This window comes from Leptinotarsa decemlineata, unplaced genomic scaffold (assembly GCF_025532065.1).
Source record: "Leptinotarsa decemlineata unplaced genomic scaffold, Ldec_3_MD MMD2_P_RNA_scaffold_11, whole genome shotgun sequence".
In the NCBI taxonomy this organism is placed as follows: domain Eukaryota; kingdom Metazoa; phylum Arthropoda; class Insecta; order Coleoptera; family Chrysomelidae; genus Leptinotarsa; species Leptinotarsa decemlineata.
Genome location: NW_027412525.1, coordinates 225,858 through 247,414, shown reverse-complemented (window position 1 = coordinate 247,414; position 21,557 = coordinate 225,858).

The following is a 21,557-nucleotide window of genomic DNA, read 5'->3' as shown; positions in this document are numbered from 1 at the left end:
AAAGTACTAAGCGACTAAAACTGTCCATCATCTACTTCAAATTGTCCTGAAGAAGAAAATAAATAGAACGGAAACAATTTTTCCAAAAACAATGTGACGCGAAAGCTTTCGCGACAATATTATGTCATTGAAGTGATAAGATTGAGTTTAGGGTCCAGAACGCCATATTGAGTAAAACTCACAAGTGTGCCTTAGACAGAAACTCGGGGAGATTGGATGGGATTTGCGGGGTTTATCGAGCAGCTATCTTCGAATCAATTAAAAGTGCGGTTTTCAACGTATATAGCGCGTGGCCTGGGGAGATGCGTGCACGCACACACGACCCATTTGATAACGTCGATTCGACCTTACTCAATCCATTCTAGTGGAAGGATAAAAGATTGAAACGGATCGTGGAATTATGCTTGTCAATACTAGTGGTAAAATTTATCAAGTGATTTGTGATAAGTGATAAGTAGATTCCTCAGAAAATGAGATTATTTTACTAAAAGCTTTATTTGAAATTTCACTTTCCCATCATTTCCTGTATTGATTGAAATGAAAAACAATGAAAAACCAATAGTCACAAAATTTCCATTCTGTGTTAACTTTTCAACAAATTAATACAGTTCATTTGTGAAATTATGAAACAACGATAAAAATAAACAATAAAAATTAATTGGCGCTCCGGGGCGAGTTCATTCCAGTGGTGCATTTGTTTTTTCAGCTGCAGGAAAACCCGGAAAAACCTGCAACACCACATCATCTGAAGATCTTGATCTGCCAAAGTCCTCTCTCATAAAACAAAATGTATAGTGTCTCCAGAGGTTCCAATAGATTCAATACATCGCCAGAACACCTCATGACACCACTATTGTCAAACTTAAACCAGTCTATTTCGTCTTTGACCAAAGCGTAATAATGACCAAATTCAACGCCAGAACCACATTGAACAATGACTGCATGAATATTATAATAGCAGTCTGCTAGATTGAAATGTTCATCTATTTCGAACCTTCGAAAGAGTTTCTTGCTTCCGTCAGAGGTCGAGTCTTGTTTGAAGATCATCAGTGTTCATATTAGATTGACTGGTGCCTTAGCTATATTTGTTTCCTTACTGCTTTTAAAAATTTTCGAAAGTGAATTATTTTGTCAAATATTGGAAACAGTTCTCAGAGTGAGTTCTTCCAGAACGATATTCTACACTTTATTCAAAATTTCAGCTGCATGAGAAAATTCCCATCTCACAGCCATTTTTTGTAAAATGAGACAGCTCAATCTACATGAAAGTTCTCAGGTATGACATTTCTTTACTTAATTCTGTCCAAAGGCTTACAAATATGGAATATAAACAAAAAAGTTGTGACACACACAAGAACGGCACACTTATGGAAGTTTCTCACAGTTTTGTAGAATAATTGGAAAGTAGAAAGCTGTTATCCAGAACATAGTTCTGGATAACAGAATAAGAGCAGAGTAAGAGCAGAATAAGAGCAGTTCAAAGAATAAGAGAAAAGATACAATTCAAAAACACAAATACACAGAAACACAATTTGAGCAAAACTAAAGTCATATTTATAATTTAAATTATAGTATAGGTAAAGTATAGGTGTCAAAATAAACAAAAAAAAACACCTATATGAAATCACAGCAAAGTTCAAATGTAATATTCATCAAGATTGTAGTATGCTCTAGTTGCAAGGGCATCTTTAACAAGATTTCTGAACTTTTTATAGCTTTTTCCCTTCCTAATTTCGTAAGGTATGTGATTATACAGCTGTTTACTTTCATAAATTGAAGAATACTTTGTCTGGCTTGTTTTTGGAACAGGAAGATGTATTTTATTTTCAGTTACTTGCCGGGTTATGTAATCTGTAAGTTCCGGAGTTCCAACCATGTTATGTTTTTTGTAAATAAGGCAAACAGTTTCAAGTATGAAAATACAAGTAACAGTGAGAATTTTTTCTCTCAAAAATAATGGTCTGCATGACTTACGTACTCCCGCCTTGTATAAGTATCTAACCGCTCGCTTTTGCAAAACAAACACTGAATGAAAAAGTCCCAGAAGGCAACACCATATCTCAGGTGGGACTCAATCAGGAAATGATATACCATTTTTGATGTTCATTTGAAACTATTCGAAGTGCATAACATCCATTTTTTTATTCAAAGCTGAAATATGTCGATCAAATTTTAATTTGTTATCCATGAAGATTCCCAGGAATTTGGATTGCATTTGTCCATTTGTCCATTCAAGTATACATTGTAAATATTACAGTTGAAGGTGAGTAGGTTGGTTTTTTTAATACTGAAGCACAAGTAGTTTGCGTCACACCATTTTTTCACAACTTTTAAATCACTAGAGATTGTTTCTTTCATATTGGAAGTATTTTTTCCATGCCAAAGAAGCGTGGTTCCATCCGCAAAGATGGTAAAACTTCCTTGTATTGAGAGAGTCACCAGGTCATTTACATAAATAAGGAAAAGAATCGGGCCTAGTACCGATCCTTGTGGTACGCCCCATAAGATATCCTTCCCGTGTATTAGTTTTTCGTTTGATCTTACTAACTGTTTCCTATCACTTAAGTAAGACCTGAACCAGTCATTACACACTCCTCTCAAGCCAAAGTAGTTCAACTTTTGCAGAATACTGCAGCTACGACCTCACCATTGTTGAGATTGTAGACATGTTCAAGAAAGGAAAAGATTGCATCATTTGTGCCTTTCGCCTTCTGGAAGCCAAATTGACAGTTGGTTAATATATTGTATTTATAAAGAAAAGGTAATACCCTTTTTTTTTCACCATTTTCTCTATGATTTTTGAGAGTGTTGAGAGCATGGAGATAGGTCTGAAGTTATTTGGATCTTCTGCATTACCACCTTTGAAAATAGGAATTACAAGAGCTGTTTTTAGGCACGGAGGGAAGTTTTCAAAGGAAAAGGCTTTATTTATAGTCATCACTAGTGTATTCAAAGCGGAATCAGGAAAGTTATTTGAAATTTTTACTGAAATTTCATCAATGCCTGTTGCATTTTTGTTTTCATTTTCTGGCAAGATTTTTTTCAGCTTTAATAAATTTGTGTCTTCAAAGTGAAAGTTGTTGGGCATATTTACATTATTTAAATAATCCATATGATTTGAAGTAGTTTCTGAGCAATTGTGCAGTAAACATTATTGAGTGTTTCCGGATCTATATTGACGTGTTCTGGAATTGAATATGATTAATTTCTTAGACTATTCACTATGGCCCAGTTTTCTTTGATTTTATTATCAGCTTTGTTTATTCTACTCTTGTAATTAATTTGTTTCGCATGTTAATCACACGTCTGTAAATTTGACGATATTTGTTGTGAAATGTTATAAAAAACTTATCGGAAAAATATTCGTATTGAGTGAAGCGATCTCAAGTTGGTCGCAGAAATTTTGAAGCCCTGTGTAATCCACGATTCATTTATATTTCAAATCTTTATTTTCCGTTTAGGAAAACATTTTCCAAAGAGTCTGGTTGATAATACTTGAAAGGCGCCTATAGAATCGCTTGAAGACAAAACCTCTTCCCATGCAGTTTGCTCGCAATTGTGTTGAAATTTGTTAAAATTTTTGGAGCTGTAGGTATATTCTACCAAACTTTTAATAGGGAATTTAAAAATTATACCTTTATGGTCTGATAGACCAGCTAGGATCACCTTGCACGTCAATTTTCCTTCATCCAGGTTTGTGCAAATATAGTCTATAGTAGGAGATGAATGTTGTAAGATTAGTGTTGGTTCTTGAACTGAAATTTTCAAGTTATATGATAAGAGCAATGTGTCGAGTGCCTGAGTAGATGCAGTAGATGTCATCATAATTTATGTTGAGATCTCCAGCTACAATAAGCTGAGAATTGACTGGAAGGTTTGACAAAAGAATCTCCAATCTATTTAAAAAAGCTGTGACATTACACATTGGTGGTCTATAAATACAAATAAAAAAGATATGATTTTCAGTATCATGTAATAACGAGAATTGAAATAAATAGCTGTAAATAACAATTATATTAAGCAAAAAAACCTGAAATGAAATGATAGTGAAATAAAATACAAGTGAAAATGAAACAATTGAACTAAAAATAAAAATGAAGAAATACAATATGAAAATAAAGGTAAAACTAATAAAATAAAAAGTTAAGACAAATCATCTAAAAGAACAATTCGTTTAGGCCAGTCTCAACTCCCTACACTACACAGTAGGTTAATGGACTGACACCTATCAGAAAACAACTATTCCCCTGGCTAATACCACGAAGGGCGTTGAATCATATCCGACAGGTGTCAGTGCAGGATTCTTCACAGAAGTTATTCCTGCATATGCTGTTGGCGATACAACTGCCGCAATAGATTTTCAATTATTGGAACACACTTGCAGACCGGTTTTGGGCTGTTTGGCCACTCGTCAATGCAAGGTAGTGTATATCATCAACATGAAGTCCATGATTTCCGATAATTGAAAATCAAATTCCTTCAGAGTATCATTCCTCGAACTAAGCTGAAGCATACAACAAACAACAGGTTTGTCGTCGCCCCATCTGCCTGTGAACGAGGTAACCAACTACATATCCAAAATTTGCCCAATTCCTCGTATAAGGAAAGAAAACTTTTCACTTATAGTCAGTGGGCACACTTGAAGACTGGCTGTAAATCAAATCATCTAAAAGAACAATTCGTTCAGGCCAGTCTCAACTCCCTACACAGTAGGTTAATGGACTGACACCTATCAGAAAACAACTATTACTCTGGCTAATACCATGAGGGGGGGGGATTATATCCGACAGGTGTCAGTGCAGGATTCTTCACAGAAGTTATTCCTGCATATGCTGTTGGCGATATAACTGGCGCAAAAAATTGAACTATCAACACGAGGTGAAAACCAAAAAAATGAAAATTAAAAATTGAAAGATTCCAAACCAAGTTACTTCACCTGATATGATATGAATTGATTTGAAATCTCTGAAAGAATCTGTAAAAAATTTAAAAAAGTCATCTAAAAAATAATAATTACATTAAGCAAAAAAAACTGAAATTACAATGAAATGAAATACAAGCAACAAACAAAAACTCAAAAACAAATTGAACTATCAACTCGAGGTGAAAATCAAAAATGAAAATCAAAAATTAAAAGATTCCAAACCAAGTTAGTTCACTCTAATATGATATAAATTGATTTAAAATCCCTGCAAGAATCCGTGAAGGTTAGCCGAAAAATAAAAATTATATAAAGCGAAAAAACTGAAATTACAATGGAATAAAATACAAGCAACAACCAAAATATAAAAAAAGTGAACTATTAACACGAGGTAAAAATCAAAAAATTAAAATAAAAAATTGAAAGATCCCAAACCAAGTAAAAAAATTTGCTTTGAAAGATTTCAAAGCAAGTAACTTGGAATTCGTTAATTTTCATTTTTTTATTTTCACCTCGTGTTAATAATCCTTTTTTTGGTTGTAGCTTGTATTTTATTTCATTGTAATTTCAGTTTTTTTTGCTTAATATAATTGTTATTTTTCAGCTAATCTTTTTAATTTTTCACATATTCTTTCAGGGATTTTAAATTAATTTATATCATATCAGACAATGGAAATTCGAACTAATGAAATGCACCTTGAAACAGTGTCAACCACCTTCAAACAAAAGTTAATATCATTCACTGACGTTATACATCAAGTAATACAATAAGTTATATCTTCAATTAGATATTGTATGAGACGAAATTTCCGAAACTTCGTCTCGCCCACTCCTCCAGCTAAGTGAATTCAGGAACTATTCTTTATGACAAAGCGAAGTGAAACTTTCCGTTCATTGAATCACCTGCAAAACAAAGAAGCTGCATCTACTGAACACCAGAATGAATCTTTTCATGATTTAGTGAAAAGCATAGTGATTAGAATAAGTTAGGGTGAGAAGGAAACGCTCGCGGATTCAGTCAAAAAAGAATGAGAACTGCTTGAAATGGAGCGTTCGCGATAAAATATTCAGAATAAGGTTTTCTTTCATTTCGCAGCAGATCTTGTAATTGAGGCGCAAGCTTAGGTATCCAGACAGGAGCGTCTCGTCATTTGGAAAGCTTTCTGGTTTCATGAATCATGGCTAGATAAATTAGGAAATTCGCCCAGAAGGTTATTCTACTGAAATTTGTCCAAGAAGTTTTGAGTTCATATTATAGGATTATGTCATGAAGGACGTCAGTTTCTCGGAACTCGTTTTAGCAACTGAATTGGCCTCATCAAGAGATTGTTGAATACTGAATTCAATAGAATCAGAGAAGTGGAAAACTTCATGAATATAATAAAAATGAAAACTCAACATGAAAATAACGAAAAGGGAAACAAGTTGACAGAGATATGGCATCATTGGATGAAGGGGACAAACTGAAACAAACCTAAAACCTTTGCATGTTACTGACGAAATGTTTCTTTAATACCTCACAAAAAAGATAATTAGACAAATATTAGACCAAATCTCATCGTTCTTCATCATTAAACTGAAATTTTACTTCATCGCAAGTCATTTTACGTATTCAAAAACCAAATAAGAAAATATACGGTTGAATTTACAAGTAGTCCAATCAATCCATACATCGAAAAAGGTGTTTTCCTACGAAAGGTCGGATGTTATGTTTCTGAATTTTGATTTGTGTCAAATAGTGAGAAACTGACCGTATCCAACAACAGTTTCATCGGGACAAATTTTGGGGGTCTAAAAACCTCAAAGTTTTCGGACTTTTTACAGTTTTTCGCTTATTACTAGATGAGGAAGACTCGCACAGAAAAACTTATCGTTTCCTAAACTGAAGTGCATTAAATTCTGTGTTGATTGATTTTTTGTAACATCAAAATCGGTTCGGCTGTTTAGGAGCAATCGCTAGTTGAAAAAAGGGCTATTTCTTACAACTTTTGCGAAAAAAACATTTCCGCCACTTTGAAGAGCTGTAACCGCAAAATAGTCATTCCAATCGAAGAAAGTAATAGGCTCAGAGTAAAAAGTGCCCTCCCCTTCTACCGTCTAAGCAGCTCAGCCCAACGATGCAACGTTTTTTTAACATTCTTTGAACATCTTTCTCTATATCCATTTTGATCACTGTTGATTTTTCGAGAGTGGAAAAGTAGTATTATTATAGTAGTAGCATATTAGGATATTTCTCGACTTTACATGAATTTCAAATTACTCATGAACATATAAATATTTTTCAATACCAAATTACACATTTCAAAATATTTTTATTGTTGCTGTTCTAAACACCCCTTCCCACCTCATTGAGTTATTCTTACAGTTGTTGATGAACCTGTAAAAGATTTTTTATTAACATTTATTTAATGTCGCATCAACCTCAGGGGTTGTTGGCGATAACTCAAATTTTATTACAGTATTGATCTCTCACATTGAATTTTCATATACGGTGCAGCAGTTTTATACGTCTTAGAAAGGCAATTAGTTTTCCATAGTTGCAATTTTGTCCTAACGCTACTTCAATTGACGGGGGAATGTCGAACTCAACTCTCTCGTCGTAGTAAGATATGCACTCAGATAACTCAGATAACTGATAACTCAAAAGTGGAGCGATTCCATTGCTGTTGCCTGTAAGGATTTGTTTGTTAAACGGTGTCAGGTCTGTGAGTAAACGTTATCTGTGTAAATACTTGATACCTATTAGTCTATTGACTTTTTGGGGAAAAATGGAAAAACTGTCAGTATTTACTCAGATATTGGGTCAATTCTGAAATCGGTGTGCTTTCTGAATGCAAAATTTTATGCTCTAACCCTTACATTCTATGACTTTCTTTGATTGGAATGACTATTTAGGAGTTACAGCTCTTCAAAATGTCGGAAAAGGATTTTTTGAAAAAGTTAGAAAAAACATCTTTCAAGTAGCGATTGCTCCTAGACGGCTGGACCGATTTTAGTGTACCAAAAAGTCATTCAACGCAAAATTAAATCCACTTCAATTTGTGAAAAAAATACTTGTTCTGTGGGTCACTTCTTCAACGAGGTATGGCGAAAAACTGAAAAAGTCCAAGGTCGAGGTTTTCATGCCCCCAAAAGTTTCCCAATGAATATTTTGTTGGATTCGCTTAGTTTCACATTATTATAGTGCCAAGACAAAAATTCAAATTTAAAAACATAACATCCGACCTTTTGTGTTCACCGAGTCTAGATTGAGTGGACTAAAGAGACAAAAGACATAATTTCATTTTTGAAAAGTGATGAAACTTGTTTTCCTACTGGAGGTAAGACCCCCTTCAATCATGTACACGTTGAAAAGTCAGAACTCGTTAGTCATTAGTTCGCACAAGTTTTGACTTATGAGAGTTGTAACTGTAGGCTCTTAAACGGAAAATCACCAGTATATGAATATTTGAATTGAATATATTCACTGGTGGTAACCCTGTATGAAAAAAACTAAAAAAAATTATATTATATCACATTCTTATATTTGTACTGTAAACCCTAGGAATTTTTCCCAAATGAAAAACAAAACAATTCAATCACTTCATGTGAATTTCATTTGATGGTTATCTACGGAATTATTTTACCATTATATACTACATACAAACGCCCTGTGTTTTCCTCGAATTCATTCATTCACCTAGAATATTTTTTCTTTCATCAAACATGATTTTATGTTATATTATGTCATGTCATGTCATGCTATGCTATGCCATGCCATGCCATGCCATGCCATGCCATGCCATGCCATGCCATGCCATGCCATGCCATGCCATGCCATGCCATGCCATGCCATGCCATGCCATGTATTTCCACCCTCCAGTTTAGGAAAGTGAGAGAATTCTGCAAAATCCCATGTTGACACCAGCTCCGTCACACAGGAACATCGCGGAAACCTAGAAAGAAAATAAGGCATCTCCTGGCTTACTAAAAGAATGAAGCTTTTTTAAAAAGAAGACCGCGTCTTCTAAAGAATCACCGCTTAAGAAACCAAGCTCATGAGCGTAGGAATGTTGAGAAATGTACGAATAATCTTTTATTGGGAGATTGTGTAGAAGTAAGTATCATGTTCTGAATTATAATTTAATAACAATAATAATAATATGTTTATTTACTCATACAATAAATTACATGGGGTGCTATCGAAAATAAAAAAGGCCATACAAGGTCACAGAAGCCATAGAAATCTATAGCTTGTTCGTGATGAGACTATGTAGTGAATTAAGTGTATAAATAGGTACTTTTACATTACATTTACATTTCATCAAAAAATAATAAGTGATCAACCAATTAATAAATAAACCTAATAACAGAAACAGTAATTACAGACAGAATACATAGTTATTTTCATCTACTCAATAATTGCTTAGGTCAAATTACTCTTTGGAATAGTTTGATTAATGAAGTCAGAAAAAAAGTTCTTTAGGTTTTCAGAATAAATTTTTTTACTTCTCATTCAAACATAGAAAAACTGTTGATATTTTTCTTCTACCTGATAATATTTGGTATAAGCGTGGTGCGAAATATGTTGCGTTTCGTTTCCCTATAGTTTTGTCACATCGTGGTGAATTCAAAGAGTTTTCTTTTTCCTAGTATTGTAGGAGTCAATGATTGGTTCTATTTTGATGTTTCCTTCTTCAACATCACTCAGTATGCTCATACAAAAAAATTGTCAAATATCACACACACTTGCTTCTTCAATAAGGTCTCAGTTGGGTGAGTTTTTTTCTATTGAATATGATTTTCAGCATCCGATAGTTGTGATTGTACAAGTGTAAAGTACAATGTTTTCGAATACTGAATGACAAGAAAGTTTTTTAGGCGATTGAACTCAGAAAGCGTACCTCTTAACTTTCTGATTATTTCTGTCATCTGTAGGTGCCATCGAAAATGCCTATCTATATAGGTACCTAGATATTTTATTGACCCATATTGGGTATTGAATTATTCATTTCTAAAAAAACAAGAAATTCTTCTGTGGCAAATTATTTTTTATGAAAATACTATTTCATTTTCATTTTCTAGTTTTCCGTTGAAAATTATCATTACTCTCATGACAACTATGAATTTGAAGTAAGAGAAGAGTCAATAAATATAACCCCTGAGGATGGATAAAACAATAAGTAGAAAATTACTGGTATTGCTCTGTGTTTGGTGTTGATTGTTCGTTCATTGAACACTGTTAACATATGTCAATATCAAATCTATGGAATGTCTGTTGAGTTTTTATGTATTATTGAAATGAGCTTAGAAAGTTCGAGACGCCGGAGAGAACCCCGCTTTCTTTCCAAAATTACTTTTATCCAATCTGCCTTTTGAAGTATCATTTTCATCACAAAACAGTTGAAGTGAAAATTGAGAACATTGTCAATGTGATGGATTGAAATCACTCGTACAAATAAAGAAATACATGACCCATATATCGTACTCTCAACATAGCAGTGATTGATTTTCAATTCGTTGCCATACAGTTTGTTTAGTGGATGGTGAAAAAGCAAAATAAAGTCAGTTCTATGGAAAACCGATTCACATGTGGGAATATACTGGTTCTCATTAACAACCAAAGTCTCCGATTTTTGCAAAACCAGAAAAATAAAACAAAAGTGGTCTTGAGAGATGTCGGAATACCGTTCTGATACCACTTTCGGAATCTATGTAACCATTGTAAGATAACATAACATAGCATAACGTAACGTAACGTAACGTGACGTGATGTGACGGAACGTGGCTTGACATGACATGACGTGACGTGGCTTGACATGACATGACGTGGCTTGACATGACATGACGTGGCTTGACATGGCATGGCATGGCATGGCATGGCATGGCATGGCATGGCATGGCATGGCATGGCATGGCATGGCATGGCATGGCATGGCATGGCATGGCATGGTTGAGAGTACGATATATGGGTCATGTATTTCTTTATTTGTACGAGTGATTTCAATCCATCACATTGACAATGTTCTCAATTTTCACTTCAACTGTTTTGTGATGAAAATGATACTTCAAAAGGCAGATTGGATAAAAGTAATTTTGGAAAGAAAGCGGGGTTCTCTCCGGCGTCTCGAACTTTCTAAGCTCATTTCAATAATACATATAAACTCAACAGACATTCCATAGATTTGATATTGACATATGTTAACAGTGTTCAATGAACGAACAATCAACACCAAACACAGAGCAATACCAGTAATTTTCTACTTATTGTTTTATCCATCCTCAGGGGTTATATTTATTGACTCTTCTCTTACTTCAAATTCATAGTTGTCATGAGAGTAATGATAATTTTCAACGGAAAACTAGAAAATGAAAATGAAATAGTATTTTCATAAAAAATAATTTGCCACAGAAGAATTTCTTGTTTTTTTAGAAATGAATAATTCAATACCCAATATGGGTCAATAAAATATCTAGGTACCTATATAGATAGGCATTTTCGATGGCACCTACAGATGACAGAAATAATCAGAAAGTTAAGAGGTACGCTTTCTGAGTTCAATCGCCTAAAAAACTTTCTTGTCATTCAGTATTCGAAAACATTGTACTTTACACTTGTACAATCACAACTATCGGATGCTGAAAATCATATTCAATAGAAAAAAACTCACCCAACTGAGACCTTATTGAAGAAGCAAGTGTGTGTGATATTTGACAATTTTTTTGTATGAGCATACTGAGTGATGTTGAAGAAGGAAACATCAAAATAGAACCAATCATTGACTCCTACAATACTAGGAAAAAGAAAACTCTTTGAATTCACCACGATGTGACAAAACTATAGGGAAACGAAACGCAACATATTTCGCACCACGCTTATACCAAATATTATCAGGTAGAAGAAAAATATCAACAGTTTTTCTATGTTTGAATGAGAAGTAAAAAAATTTATTCTGAAAACCTAAAGAACTTTTTTTCTGACTTCATTAATCAAACTATTCCAAAGAGTAATTTGACCTAAGCAATTATTGAGTAGATGAAAATAACTATGTATTCTGTCTGTAATTACTGTTTCTGTTATTAGGTTTATTTATTAATTGGTTGATCACTTATTATTTTTTGATGAAATGTAAATGTAATGTAAAAGTACCTATTTATACACTTAATTCACTACATAGTCTCATCACGAACAAGCTATAGATTTCTATGGCTTCTGTGACCTTGTATGGCCTTTTTTATTTTCGATAGCACCCCATGTAATTTATTGTATGAGTAAATAAACATATTATTATTATTGTTATTATTAATAATTCAGAACATGATACTTACTTCTACACAATCTCCCAATAAAAGATTATTCGTACATTTCTCAACATTCCTACGCTCATGAGCTTGGTTTCTTAAGCGGTGATTCTTTAGAAGACGCGGTCTTCTTTTTAAAAAAGCTTCATTCTTTTAGTAAGCCAGGAGATGCCTTATTTTCTTTCTAGGTTTCCGCGATGTTCCTGTGTGACGGAGCTGGTGTCAACATGGGATTTTGCAGAATTCTCTCACTTTCCTAAACTGGAGGGTGGAAACTTTGTTTATGTTCATAATACCGCAGAGCCAGAATAGGACTCGACCATTTGGTAATCGAAAGTGAAAATACGAAATTGTTTTTATTCAGAAAAGGAAGTATCTCGATATCTATTATCGAGATACTGGAAAGAAGAGTGCGACATTTGAGTTTATCAACACGAACGTCAATCTCAGAGAACATATTGATTATTACAATAATAAATCATAGTCTCACACAGGTGTGGTTTATGATATTGATTGATTTTTCTGAACTCAAGAATTCTCAATTTTGATAAAATGTACAATCATTAGACAAACCAACTGAAAAACATACATGAAGGTGGTATTTTTGACGGTACCCACACAGCACCAGATATTCATAGAATATTCCCTCTATATCATAAAACGAACGTATATATTTCAAATATTCATAGAATATTCTTGGAATATATACATTCCTTTGGAATATTCATAGAATATGCTTGAATAAATATGGCAGGATTATTCCCAAAAGAATGTTTATAGAATGTCTATGAATAGATTATTCTCCCATGAATATTCTAAGAATATTGTCGATCGAATATACCATATGTAATATTTTTAGAATATATCCCAATAGGGTATATATTTCGAAATATTCTGTACGGTGTATTACTGGAATTTTGAATTGTCTTATGATAACGTATTCAAATTATTCGATGTTATTATAAATAAATATGTTTGAAGATTTTAATCGAATGCATAACCTGATATATATCACCCTATAGTTTTTACCAGTTTTTGAACTCATCGCAAAGATTCTGATGAATTGCTTCAACCACTGGAAAAAACAAAACAAATCGAATGATCCAATAAATGAATCAATTGCATTAATAAATTAGTTTACTCTCATCCTATTTTTCTTTTTGAATTTGAAATCATTCAATTACAAAGCGACAAATCCTGGCAACAGATAGATGGGGAAGTGAAGTATTGGAGTAAACGTTTCTCATTGGTCAATTGAAGTGTAGCGCGCGACAGTCGAAGCTCTGTGAAAGCGGCTGCCCCTTAATGCTTGACAGCTTTGCTTTGAAATCGACAATTGGTTCAACATGGCGGTTGACATTGGTGTTTCAATCAAAGTATTATTTTTTCATATTTAGTGTATCATTTATAGTTTGAGGGTGTCTAATTTGCAGTACAGCGAATAGTTTGCTTTTCAAACAGTAGAGTTACATATTCAGTCTTTGAGAAAAGTAAGTAAAAGGCAATAGTATCGATAATAAAGTCATGGTGCTCAACCTACAATACCTCATTTTAAGCTCGAGGAGAGTTGGTGTTTGGGATTTGTTGGTTTGACTAAGTACATGTTTAAACGAGAGTGATTTCAGTTGTGTATTTTCAGTAGAGAAAAGTAAGTGAATGACACATTCTTTTGTATCATTTGGTTTCATAATTTTTATTATTCTTTTTCAAGATAGGGTCAATATGCCCGAAAGGAAAGGGAGTGGTACCTGGCCAAGAAACTGTAAACGTAATGAGTAGTTTTCAACGACGAGAATACAAGTTGCTCTCCAGGTCATAAAAAGTTGTAAATGTTCATGAGGAACCTATGAGAAAAATATCTATTTGATTTTTATTTCAATTTTGTTTTGCCACTTTCAAATAGAGATAATGCGTTCCAGGTATCAATAATGAAAGACTGACTGATGCATTGTTGGACAAAAGTCAAGAAAATTCTTCTGGTGAGCAAAGTTTGGATAACTTCAAGTACCACTCATTTGAAATACTTCATTTGTGGGTTTGGTTTTTGAAGTGAGGAACCTATATCTCGATTTCTTCATGTAATACATTTGTTTCGTTTTCAATGAAATGATATATTTATTATTTGTCAATTAGTGCTGACGAATTCACAGAATTGTTATTTATACATTTTTTTGAGAGTAGGAACATCCAAATTTAAATACATATTTCTATTATTTGTAACATGAAAATATTCAGCGAATAAATATCTTGAATTATATTTTTTATTTTTAATATTGGTAGTGTTTCTAGTTAAGAATTTCAGTGTGCATTGTTTTTTGAATATATTTGTTTATGAATATTATGTGTCTTATTACTTGTGTGGATCTCGCATCAAAATGCAACTATTTTAAGACATATATATATATATATATATATATATATATATATATATATATATATATATATATATATATATATATATATATATATATAGGCATATATATATATATATATATATATATATATATATATATATATATATATGTATATATATATATATATATATATATATATATATAGGCATATATATATATATATATATATATATATATATATATTGATATATTCGCCTGAACGAATAGACGAAACTTCACAGAAATACAGCTTCTACATTAGAATAACATATGGACTACAATTTACGAAGATTTTGTGTAATTTTGGTCACGTGTAAATCGTTTATTCATGCCACGTGCCACTATATGGGTGTCTGCACTATTCTGTGTAATGCCCGTTGTAAGTAGTCCCACTATGATTTGAAAGTGCATATAGATTATAACGACAAGGAGCCACATTGTCTGCTGCATAATTGCCTATATCTAAGTCATCTAAAGGAAAGTCAATTTGCCTCTGAATTTTTCCTTTGGAGATAATCTTTTCAAATGAATTACTAAAATACGGGAAAACTTATAGATTCATAAGGACTTTGTACATTTTCTTCTTTGCTTGCACCTCGAACACATTGGTTACTGATGACAGTCCACAGTGTTTGCACTTCATAGTAGATTTTAATTGACCAACGAAATAGTCTACAATCTTAGAGTTGTTCATATTCAAATATCTAAGTCAGGACTCTTGTGCTTTTCTGCTGTCGCTCAATTTTTCATCAATCTCCGTTAAGATCGGTTCAGATTTCTCAGTATTTCTGAAGGAATTCATGGGCGTCTTGATGGGCAGAACCCATGAATCGAGGGGCAAATCTTTGAATCTGACTTTTAAAGTAGACTGTGTTAATTACTCTATCAGATGTATCTCCCGACCACAATAACTTCTGCGAACGCTTTGATTAAAACACCTTTCATACTAGAAATACTAGTATCGATATCTTTCATGTATGTATCCTTTTTCAAGTATTCCAAAGAACCTATCTGCATGTTTCAAAATTCTAGATTCAGTAGCTTCGGCTGTACATTAACAAAAAAGTGCCAGTTAATCAATTGGTAGCCACATATACAATACTAGATGTTCCCCGCTATTTTACCCGCGTTTTCGTGGGAACTTACCCTATGTGTTATTCCAGGTCATGATCTATCTATATACCAATTAACATATGCAGGTACCTAGGTTCTATTCATAGCGTAAATAAGGATCAAAATCTAATCACGAATTTTCATCTCCAAGGGGAAGAAATAGGGGTTCAAAGATTGTACTGAATTTCGTCAGTTTTTAAATTGGAAACCTGAAGTTTTGGGTTAATAAAAAATATTGTAATAATTTGTTTGGAACTGTCTGTCACGAAACTTGAAGTGACACACCAAATTCTACGCAGGCGAAGCCGCAGGCAACAACTAGTTATTATAAAAATCTACAATATTTTCGGCGGGGCTTATCAATTGTCACTTCAGTTCGGCATACCGCGTAGATAAATAATAGACATACAGAGTGTACAGTTTCTTCACGGACACATCTAAGTGTTATCCTGCACCATAATACTAGATTAAACAAAATTACCACATATATACATAGGAAAATTCCATTGTTAGTGAATATCTCCGCTAGAAAAAACGCATTGGATGAAGGATAGCGCAGTATTTCGCCAAAGGTCAGTTTAGGATTATTGAAGAGAGATGAATGAGAGTGAGCAACTATCAAATACTTAATGAATTATTTTCCAAACTACTGGATGCACTGAAGGTTGAAAATGGAAAAATCAAGCAAGAAATAATAAAACATATAGACAGTGAGAATGAGAAATTGATGAGTGTGATTAGGGAGCAAAATAGTAGAATAGTGGAGCTGGAGAAGAAGTGCGATAAGTTCGAAAAAGGAAGTTTAGGAAAAATAATATCGTCGTGTTTGGCCTTGAAGTGGAAAACAACGGAAACCTCGCCTCTATCGTAATGGATAAATTAAATCTTCTTCTGGAACTCAATCTGTCCGAGCAAGATCTAAGCGATATATACTTTGTGAAGGATGGTAATAAACCAGCAATAAAAATCGAGTTCATATTACATATAATAAAAAAGTCGATATTCAAGAACGTCCACATCGTCGCTATTTGGTATATGCCTAGCGAACGAAAACGGATACACCCAAAAGACAATAGATAAACTAGAAAACAGAATCAAACAAAAAATACAGAACAAGGATCAAGCCACCTCAACAGAAAAAACAACACAACGATGGACAGCATTTACGTACGTAGGACACCAAACCAAACAACTAACAAACATCTTCAAACCACTGAACATCAACATCACATACAAGCCGAACACGAAGATAACACAAAAAATAAACAACTATGAAAAAGAAGATGACAAAGACCAAAACGGGATATACAGTATACAATGCTCGGACTGCAACAAATTCTATATCGGCCAAACCAAGAAAAAACTAATCCAAAGGTACAATGAGCACAAAAAGGCATACCTCATAAATCAAACCTCGCAACACACGCCATACAGAACAAACATAATTTCCCCTCACCAGAGAACATAAAACTCATAAAACAAGTCAACAAGGGAAACCGCATAGACATTTGGGAAAACTTGAACATCCATAAATTCAACAGTCATAAATCACTTATCAAGGAACAAGTACACATCAAAACACAACAAGACCTCACATTCAATGTAATAAACAAAACCATACAGATTCCTAGAGAAGATCTAACACAAAGAAGAGTACCTGATGCAGTACAAATACAGGCAAATTTACCTAAAGTACCTGAAATACTTGAGTTGAGACGCTCTGGCCGTATAAAGAGGCAGAGGACAGGATGACAAGTTCAGTTTGAGGAGTGCCTAGAAGATGACAGTACTACCAACTGTCGAAAGCGCTCGCAGATAATTAATAGAAGATATGAAGCTTCAAATCCTTTTTGTAAAATTTAATATTGAAATACTGAAAATAAAGGAAAATTAGTTGCATAATTCAATATATATATATATATATATATATATATATATATATATATATATATATATATATATATATATTTATATATATATATATATATATATATATATATATATATATATATATATATATATATATATATATATATATATATATATATATATATATCCTTATGGCTGTTCTCGTGTTTATTCCTCCACATATGATTTCTGTTATGATGTGTACTAACTCAACGTTGTTGTTAAATAAATATATTATTATTATTAATATTATTATTCGAAAATACGACACTATATCACCGGTCATGAAGGAATCACGATGCCTGTAACTGAAGAAATTCAGAACACTGCATCAACTTATAAACACTCACATAGTCTTGAACACCGAACTATCATATTATTTAATGAAAAAATTGAAGTATTTTTTGAATTTTATTAGCTTTTCCTATAGAAACAGACCAGTGCTGCTCGTACCCGAACACAAACATTTTGTTTTTACATGCAGCATTTTATAGAACTCAATTTCCTGCACACTGAATTCGAATCCTAGACAATGAAAACCTTAAAAAAAGACTCAAACTGCATTAATTTGAGTATCTCACTTTTCTCATGCTGACCGTGTCTCATTGTACAGGCAAAATGATTTGGTGACCGAATAATAATAATTTTTTAAAACTGTATGTATTTATTTTTTTTTCAGTTCATTTTTTTCTCTTCGATGTTTGAAAACAGTTTTGATGATACTTCGCCCATCCACCTCAATATTTTTTTCAATATTGTTTTGTATATTGTTATTTTTATGCTGTTTCATTTGAAAGACCTATTAATGTTATTACGTGTGGAATGTAACATCTTTCAAATGTCCGCCACGACTCTGAATAATGCCCATCCATAACGACCAATTTATCATGCCTCTGGCGCATAAATCAGGCTGAATTTCACCGATGGCATGGGTTATGATCTATCATAACCATTTGAGGACCGCTGTGGATTGTGGCTCATACACCTGCGACTTGAGAAAATTTCACAAAAAAGGTCTAACAGGGTCAAATCATACTATCTCAGTGGCCAATCCACATCACCTCCTTGAGAGATGACAATGCTCTCAAATCGCTTGTGTAGAATATCCAATGTGGCAAGAGCTGTGTGGCACGTAGCGCCGTCATGTTAAAATCACATGACTTTGGTGACCAGATCATCCAATTCAGGCCAAAAGAAGTTAACCTATAGTGCTCGCCGTTGATAGTGATGGCCTGGTCAACGTCGTTTTCAAAAAAGTATGGACCGATGACGCCGCCAGCTCTGAGTCCACACCAAACAGTGACTGTTTTGGGATGCATTTGACGCTTTAGTACCCATTCATCTAGAAATCGGCTTTGATGCTGAATATGAAAAATGGGATCAGTTGTCTACTTCTCCAGAGCCCAATAAAGAGAACATACTTTTTCTTATCTATGATCATTTAACTTCAGTTTCTGGGTCAGTTGTATTTTGTATGGGTGCAAGCCTAAGTCACTACGCAAAATTCGCCAAGTTGTAGTCTGCGGATAGCCTAGTTTTTGTGAGTGGCACGAAATCGACTGCCGCGGATTCTCCTGCATACTCTCGCAGACAGTGGCAATGTTTTCAGCAGATCCTACGTTTTGTCGACGTACGGGTCGATCAAATTCATCCACCATATTGCGAATACTACTCTTCTGTATCTGTATCTGTAGAGTAGGGAGGATGAGTGTGAACCCATAGCACTTAGGCCGCATGTGACCCATTGTACATCCTCCCAAGGAGTTGTCCTCCTAGGTCATCGCCCATTCTGTCCTTTCCAGGAAGGTGGACAGTTCACTAGGAGACATCTTCTTTATATTGGCAGGTGTGAAGGCCAAGATTCGCCGAAATCACACTCTCTTTGGCAACCTTGAGGAGTTTCACGGTGGCCTTCGTGAAGATTTTGGAAGGTGAAGCGACATTATTGTTGTTGCGCGGCTTCTTCAGCCTTCTTGGGGTTCCCTCCGTGGAGGTGCTAAAATGAGGGCGCTTTCTTGCAGGGACAGCCGGTTCCTTGCCTTTATTCAATGCGGAGCTCTTGGCGCCCGCCAAAGGAAGGGCCCTTGCTGTTGGAGGTGGAGTGGGGGAGAAGGAGGGTGCACTTATAGTTGCTGCCACTCCTGCCTCTATCGCTCTCTTTATTTTTTTGGCCTAGGCGTCGAAAATGCGTTTACGCCTTGACCTTTTATTATATCACGAGGTCATTTGCCATGTTCAGCCTCATTCCGAGCGGTAGATTGAGGTGAACATTTCGGTTCATCCCCAGTCACCGCCAAAGATTGAGGTAAGCATTTCTGACCAGCCTCGAGATTGGTTTTTGTTTTTTCTGTGTCTGTTTTTGTGTTTGTTCCATTCATGTATGTTCCCACGAGTAGCAAGGGAAGAGTTGGTGCCTCTGGCAGAGCCCTGCATTTCCAGAGGAAGGCTGAATACAATGAGGGTTTGTCCGGTTTCCCAAGGGGATCGTTCGTTACCGTATATCACCCTGCGGCCATTCAGTTTTCGGCACGATTCCTTACACCTTAGCTTGGGTAGGCAGGTCCACGGTGGTATGTATCGCAAAGACTTTTGGGGATTTTTGGTTCCCCTCGCCCTACCTATTTTTGCTACTGACCAGGAATCCAGCGACCCCGTCTGTAAGGCCACATTGGCTTCCCGGACGGAGCTACCAGTTCCCTGGCCGTTCCCCTATCCGCCACCTGTGGACGCGCCCGATAGGTAGCCCAACCCACGAGGAATAGTCTTCTTGATAGGACGATTATGGCGACCGTGAGAGGGGCAAAGAACACTCATTTTGATAAAGCTCCAACAAGATGACCGTTATCAATTGTCGAAGCTCGGTAGTCTCTGTTGAAAGACCTTATATTAGGTGAATGAAGACGTTTCATTATTATTTCAAATTCCAAATACTACTTCGTTCAGTATCCTAAATGACATTTATGTATATGAATATATTTTCAAAATTTGCATTAAACATCTTTCGAACACAAAATGAAAACCTTCAATACTATAATTAAACTCAATTCTATCTACATTCTGCCACTGTATTACTGTTTTCGATGGCTTCTCTTTGAGAGATCCCGACATACGATTGGGGTTGCCGGACAGGCCAATTTATGGAAATTGCTGCGGTAACAATGAAAATTATTGGCACCACAATAAACCTAGTTCCATACTTCTCCCAACACGCTCCATTATTCGCATAATAAATTTACGTGTGCACCCATCCCTTTCTAGATGAAGGTAATACAATTTCGTGAAAATTATCACCAGGGTCATCCGAAATAACCTGAGGCTTTATTTTGGTGGAAATTTACCAGGGAATCGTAATAAGGGCGTTAATATCGGTACACACTAACACTTGGCAGACCGTTTATACTATACGTGCTAATTACAATTGGAGATAAGCAAACACCACAAGATAAATCACAATCACGAGGGTATTTCATTGTTTATTCGGCCATTATCATAGATCGGCTAGATTTGCATTGGGACGAGGATATACTTGTGGTGGTTGATATCGTACAACTTGACAAATTTAGCTGTACTTCTGAGCAACTTTTACCAGCAAGTACAATCGTAAAAAGACTTTCGGCTCAAATACATTTGGCAAGTGTTAATAACTACACATATACCAGTATTAGGAAACAGGAAATCCGATTCTTGCTTTTGTGCTGGTGGAAAATTATTGAAAGATGATGAGTGATATACAAATGTTAATTATAGATACGTAAATTCTCATCAGACATTAATTACTTGAGAGAGAATGCATCAATTTTAAACCGATGATTGATTTATAATTGAATGCATAGTTACCGGAAATGGTTATAGAACATAGCAGGTAGATGATCTATAAAACATTGCTTGCAATATTGATAATAAACATAGAGAATGAAAACCTTCACGGCCGGAGATAACTG